We start from the raw sequence: 7851 nt of genomic DNA on the forward strand, positions 1-7851 counted from the left end.
TCGTTTTCAGTTTACACAGCACAGGAATTTAAAGAGTTGGGTTAAGTTGTCTAATTGAATAGACAGAGCTGTGGGAAGGAAAGGAGAGACAAACCTGGAGCATGGGATAAGCAAAGCTATTAACACGTTGCCGAGCAGAGAGCTGCCCATTTTAAAAGGTAGAAAGGGGGAAACTAGAAAGCATTGCAAAGCCATCTACAGGGATTATTTATCACACAGTAAGTACAGAGAAGCCGTCAATGCCCATTGCGATACTTCAGAGACTCATGTATACTTTGGAAGGCAAGAGTGAAATGAAGAATTAGCCATCTGGCTGCAAGTTTACCATCATTAATATTGTCATTTTGAGACACCATTATTTGGGAGACGATACAAAATGTAAAATCAAATAGCTAAAGAAATGGTCTTGCAGTCACATTCTACCAAAATATCCATGAAAGAGAATACCAGTTTTTACCTTTTTCTACTCAAATTATAACATATAGAACAAATTTTTTTCATTAATTCTTTTTGTTTTCTTTTATTGGATATTCATTTACATTTTAAATATTATTCCCTTTCCCAGTTTCCCCTCCATAAACCCCCATCCCATCCTCCTACCCCTGCCTCCATGAGGGTGCTTCTCCACCTACCCACTCACTCACTCCCACCTCCCCACCCTGACATTCCCCTACCCTGGAGCATCGAACCTTCATAGTATCAAGGGCCTCTCCTCCCATTGATGTCTGACAAGGCATGAGTACTCTTTGGTTGATGGTTTAGTCCCTGGGAACTCTGGAGTGTCTGGTTGATTGATATTATTGTTTTTCCTGTGGGATTGCAAACCCCCTCAATTACCTCAGTCTTTTCTCTAGCTTCTCCATTGGGAATCCCATTTTCAGTCCAATAGTTGGCTGCAAGCATCTGCCTCTGTATTTGTCAGGCTCTAGCATAGCCTGTCAGGAGACAGTTATATCAGGCTCCTGTAAGCATTCACCTCTTGGCATCCCTAATAGTGACTGGTTTTGGTGACTTCGTGTGGGATGGATCCCCATGTGTGTCAGTCTCTAGATGGCCTTTCCTTCAGTCTCTGCTCCACATGTTGTCTCTGTATTTCCTCCTGTGAGTATTTTGTTACCCCTTCTAAGAAGTACTGAAGCTTGCATACTTTTGTCTTTCTTCTTGAGCTTCATGTGGCCTGTAATTTGTATCTTGGGTATTCTAAGCATTTGGGCTAATATCCACTTGTCAGTGAGTGCATACCATATGTGTTCTTTTGTGATTGGGTTAAAGGGAAAATATAATGGGATTGAAGGAAGGTAGAAAAGGACTGTTTTCACTTTTTTTTTTAAATTCTCACATCCACTGTGAGTTTGTGTGGATTCTGTGCAAAGGTGTACCATGTAGCTGGTTCCTAATGAGAAAAGATGCTGGGACTGCTTGCACAGGTTACATTTCTATGAAGAAAGTATGGCACAGATTATACTGGAAGGTTGGAGGGGACAGAGAAAAGGGCTTCAAACAATCTCTGAAATAAGAAGCAGTCTGTGGATGCACCTCATAGAGAAAGGGAAGAGCAGGAAGATCTCCTCACATGCCACATTTAGAACCCCAGCTTACAGTCAGTCTGTGGACTTCATAGAGAAAGAGATAGGATTGGTACCATGAGTCCTAAGGCATTTTTGATGGAAATTCTCAGTAGAAATTGGGACACATGATCAGTGCTTAAAATTCTGTAGAGTATCTCAGAAACAGATGTTCATCTTGTCTATTGTCCTTGTCTTCAAGAAGCAAATTCAGAATTCTGATGACACAATGAAGATGATTTGTAGAGGACATTTCATGGTTTTCTGTCTCCCCTCTTCCTGTCTGGGCTTCTCCTACAAGAAGCACCATTTTGCTCTGATTGAGGAAGAGTACTGAGTATGACTTGAACCTACATCGGAGGCTTCTTTTCAGTTTTTGGAAAAATGGTTAAGGTCTTAATTTGTAAAAATCAATAAGAGTTAGAGACTTAATTAAAGATATCTCATATGGGCCTAACCATGAGAATTAGAGGACAAAGTAGTCAAAAGTGTTAAAACATAATTAAGTGTGGTATGGGCTCCTCAGGGAAGAGGTGCTTTAAGTTATTTTTTTTACTGTGTGTGTGTGTGTGTGTGTGTGTGTGTGTGTGTGTGTGTGTGTGTGTGTGAGAGAGAGAGAGAGAGAGAGAGAGAGAGAGAGAGAGAGAGAGAGGGGATGTACTCTAATTTGGCCACAAAAAATTATTATTTTCTATACCATATCACTCAGGAAAGGTTTTCTTATTCATTACTCAGTCTTATTCCTTATTATTTATAATAATAATATTCCTCATTATTATTCATTCTGTCTTGTACTCATCTTCAATGATTTTTAAAAGCTAAACTGAACTAGAATAATCAGGATTCTACTTCTCAAATATTTTCAATCTCCGTCTCTGTTAATGCAATGTAAATAAAAGAATACAAGCTTAAAGAAATAGCTTAGCAGAAAGGAAGGTACACTTCTCTTCCAGTGAACTAGGATTTGGTTCTTGGTATACATGTTGAACAGGTCACAATTGTCTACAACTCCAATCCCATCATGGTTGATAATCTGGTCTCCATGGGTATGACACATAAACATAGCCCCTTCATAGGTATATAGATTGTATGCATAAGTTAAAATAATAAAAATAAATCTCATTTTTAAAACAATAAAATACCACTATTACAGATATTCTAAAGGATTTGGGAATAGTTCAATATATGAAGTGCCTCCTACATAAATATGAGAGCTTGTTTTCAAGATTCCTGCCACCCATAAAAACAAGGCACAGTGGTATATTTCTGTAACTACTCAGGGGAATAAACATGTATTCATGGAGCCCACTAACAAGCCAGTCTATCCAATTGTTAAACTCTGGGTTCTTTGGGGAGAGATCCTTATTCAACCACTAAGAAGCTAAAAGGTAGCCAAAAGCACTTCTCATCAACCTCTGTCCTTTGCATGCATGCAAACACACTCAAATATCCATACAGTCACATGCATACACATAGACTACATGTGTACACACCAAATAAAGACACACATTCTAGTTTATAAATTTATTTTCACACTTTCCAATTGCTTGCTTTAATTAACTCTCATCCATACTAAAATTAATTACAGGTTCTCAGCATACTTGTTATGGTTGTTGACTTGGTGTTTTTAGATTCAAATAAATAAGAATATTTTGTCTGGGGACGATAATTGAGAAACTCTTAGGAATAAAGAAATACCTAGTAAGTAACATACATTTAGGTAAAATTGGAAAACATGAATAACTTCCAGACAGATGGTTTATTTCATAGCACCAGTGAATCTTGATTCTTCTACTTTTACAATGAAATCTTATTACTCAACTTTTGACTGCTACAGTGAAACACATGGAACAGGGCACCTGGTCTTATATTTTTAAGGTTTATTTACCTCACAATTTCTTTAGTTAAATTATTCATTTACTTCTTAATCACAACTTCCTCTCTCTCCTCTCTTCTTAGTCCTTCCTTCTCCCCTCCACTCTCCCACCATTCATTTCTCCCCCATTTCTCCCCCCTAAAATGTGGAGGTCTCCCATGGATACCAACTAGCCTTGCAAGTTGCACTAAAACTTCCCATATTGAGACTAGACAAGGCATCCCAGTTAGGAGAGAAAGATCCAAAGGAAGGCAATGTAGTCACAGACAGGCCCTCCTCCCTCTTCAGAAGTCCATTGTGAAGACCCAGCTCCACCACTGTTACATAAATGCAGAGGGCCTAGGTCTATCCCATGCTTGCCCTTAAGTTGGTACTTCAGTCTCTGAGTGCCTATGGGCCCAGATGAGTTGATTCTGTAGGTTTTCTTGTGGTATCCTTGACCCCTCTAACCCCATAAATCACAATTTTTAAGAGACAAGACATGATACAAACTGAGAATTATGATGAGGACTACATGGAGAGCAGCATTAATATGGCCATGATTCAACAGCCCGAGCTCGATCAGGAGCCAAAGACAGAGGTCAAGAAACCAGGTTTGTGCTCATAAAAACTAGTTGCTAAGAAATTACTCCATTGCTTCAGTGACCTAAAAATAATCCCACCCCGACACCTCTTAATGGTACCATGGCATCTCCCAATAGCATGACTCTGAAGCATGAGCCTTTAGGTATGCCGTCTCTTGGTACTTATCGGACACTCCACCCACATCACATATTTTCATGGTTGTAAGAGACCTCACATTTAAAACCCTGTGAAGCTGCGCAAAGAACAAGGGTTGGAAGTAAAGAAAGGCACCATGAATACTGATTGGTACTTTACACCCACAGAGTATTTCTCATGAATTCCAGTCTGCTTTTGGGTGAGTGTTGACCTTCTGTTGAGCATTTAGAAGATAGGTGGTTAACTCAGAAGAAGGCACTCTTCTGAGACCATCCACTGTCTGGTTCTATAGTCCCATTTGATCTGCTAGGAGCTTGTTTCCTATTAGATTTCAAGACTTTGTGCCTTCTCTCAAGATACAGGATAAGAAGCTGGAAAAAACTATGGGTAATCCTCTTAAAAATGGAGTACAAAGCTAAACAGAACATTCTCCACTGAGGAAACTCCAGTGTCTGAAAAGTACTTAAAGAAGTGTTCAACATCCTTAGTCATTAGGGAAATGCAAGTCAAAACAACCTGAGATTCTACCTCACACCAATCAGAATGGCTAAGATCAAAAATGCAGGTGAGAGTAGGTGCTGGTGAGGACATGGAGAAAGAGGAACACTCTTCCATGCCGATAGGATTGCAAACTGGTAAAACTACTTTGGAAATCAACCTGTCAGTTCCTGAGAAAACTGGAAATAATTCTACCTGAAGATCTGGCTGGGCATATACCCAAAAGATACTCCAACATGTAGCAAAACAAATGTTCCACTGTTTATAATAGCCAGAAGCTGGAAACAACCCAGATGTCTCTCAACAGACAAATAGATACAGAAAGTGTGGTATATTTACACAGTGGAGTAGTACTCAGCTATTGAAAACAATGATCCTATAGGATCTTGGGAAGACCAGTAGTGTCAGTTAGCCTAGACCACCAGGATCTCTCAGGACTGGCAACCAACCATGTAGCATGTGCCAGTTGATGTGGAACCTGCACCACCAGGTATGCAGCAAAGAACTGCTGGGTCTGGACTCAATCAGAAAAGATACACCTAGCCCTCTAGAGACTTGAGACCCCAGGGAGTCAGGAGGACTGGTTGGATAGGGATAGGGGTGAGGGTGGGGATGGTGACATCCTCGTGGAGCCTGGGGAGGAGAGGTATGTGGTGGGGAGTGGTTGGGAAGGAAGATGAAGTTTGGACTGTAAAAAAAGAATTAAAGAATAAAAATAAATAAAGAACAATTACAAAAAACCCAATGACTTCATGAAACTTTCAGGCAAATGGATGGAACTATAAAATACCATCCAGAGTGAAGCATCCCAGTAACAAAAGAACACACATGGTAAATACTCACTAACTAGTGAATATTAGTACCAAAGTGCACAATTCGTGTGATAAAATCCCCAGAACTTATTGAACTTAGGAGGAAAGAAGAATAGAGTGTGGATGCTTCAGTCTTGCATTGAGGTGGGGATGGGATGATCATGGAAGGTAGACAAAGCAGGTGACCTGGGAAGAAGTGAGGAGAGGGAGGAAATAAGGGTGCAATAGTGGAGGGGACTGCAGAGAGGTACAGAGGGTCAGGAAATCGAATAAAATAGGTAGCAGTGAGAGATGAGGAACTGGAGATAGTTGCTAGAGGGTCCCAGACACCAGGGAAGGAAAGGCTCTCAGGCCCCAATGACTTTAATCAAAATGTATAGAGAAAGGGAGTTAGAACCTTAGAGACCACCTTCAGTACATAGGCATGGCCCATGTTCAAGGAATGGGGCCACCCACTCATCTCAAAGATTTTAACCCAGATATGTTCTCGTCCATAGGAAGAACAGGGACAAAATATGGAACAGAGAATGACGGAAGGGGCCATTCAAGGACTGCCCCACCTGGGGATCCATCCTGTCTGCAGATACCAAATCTGACACTGCTGCAGGTGCCAAGAAACACTTGATGACAGGAACCTGATTGGTGGTTCTTTGGGAGGTTTGGGCAGCAATTGACCATTGCAGATAGAGATACTTAGAGACAACCATCAGACTTAGCACAGAGTCTGGTAGGGAGGCTGCAAAAGGACTAGAGGAGCAGAGGGGAATTGCAACCCCATAGGAAGAACAACAGTGGCTAGATGGACAACCCAGTTTTCCCAGAAACTAGACGACCAACCAAGGAGTGGACCCATGGCTCCAGATATATATGTAGTAGAGGACAGCATTGTTGGTCAGCAATGGGAGGGGAGGCCCTTGGTCCTGTGAAGGTTTGATGCCCCAGCATAGGTGGATTCTATAGTGTTAGGACAGGAGATGGTGGGTGGGTGAGGAGACACCCTCATAAAGGCAAAGAGGAGGGAGGAGACGACAGATGTGGGATGGGGTGGTTGTGGAGGGGTAACCAGGAAGCGGGATATCATTTCAGATATAAATTAATGGAATGATCAATAAAAAGTTAAAAAGTAAACTCTTGGATTCAAATGTTTACTATTTTTGTTACCCAATGCTATGCTCAGGAAGCATGTCACAGTATAGATATTCTCCAAATTCCTGTTTTCTTTGTTTTGTAATACTCTCTTAAGGTTTTGGGAACATCTCTTTATTGTATCTTTTCTCAGTGATTTCCCTCTTTTCATAAGTGCATAATATATATAATCCTGAATTTGAACACAGTTTAAAATGTTTGTTGACAATTTACATTTATCATGATTTGCTCAATTTAAATTTTTTTACTGTGTGTGCACATACGTGTGTGTGTCTGTCTGTCTGTCTGCCTGCCTGTCTGTCTGTGTGTGTCTGTGTATCTGCATTATATGTTCTAATTTCTGATGACCTAGAATAGCTCTTAACATATTTGGTACTTTTGTCTCTTTTGTTGTAAAAGTTTGTCCTTGTTGTTTAGTAAATTAACTTTAATATGCTGCTTAAAGGCTGTTACAGCCTTACTTTCACTAAATAGATATTTAAATTGGCCGACATACACATATATGTATGAGAACTTTCCCAGTCACAAGAGGAAAACAGATCTTTCTATATTTCTTCTAATTTTTTTCTAATTTTATTTTGATACTTGGTACCTCACACAGAAATTGTTCTAATATGAGTTGATTACTATGTTTTTTGGTAAAATTGTTCTGGAACGTTCTTGGAATGTATTTTTCCTTACAAGATAATACTTTCTCAATTGACAAAACTCTCCAGTTTGATATCTTCCCTTCATTTCCAGTTGATCAAGCTGTTATAATTTTATTTACTTGTATACTTGTTATAATATTTTCTTGTTTAAAGAGTGATTAATTAATTATTCATGAGTAATTTATTCCAAAATATTTCATTCAATTTCATGCATACATGCAATTAACATATTTAACCTATTCCTTCATTACTTTCTCTTGTCATATCTCCCTCCATGGGACCCCATCCCAGTAACTCTCCCTCCCAGTTTCAAGTCAGGGAATTATCTGATATTCTTACATTAAGTATGATGGAACCATATTCGCAGGACCATTAATTTGTTCTCCTGCTTCTATGTTTCCTCTACAGAGCCTAGAAATATCTAGCACATTGTAAGACCCCCAAAAATTTGTTCAATAAATGCATGGGTTTTTAAAAACCACAAAAGAGTGTCTCAGACTCACTTCTTCAAACCCGAGTGACTATGTTTAAAAATAATCACAGACACATAAATACAGCTGTGTGCATTTGTATTTACAGTTGCA

This window comes from Rattus norvegicus, chromosome 20 (assembly GCF_036323735.1).
Source record: "Rattus norvegicus strain BN/NHsdMcwi chromosome 20, GRCr8, whole genome shotgun sequence".
In the NCBI taxonomy this organism is placed as follows: Eukaryota; Metazoa; Chordata; class Mammalia; order Rodentia; family Muridae; genus Rattus; species Rattus norvegicus.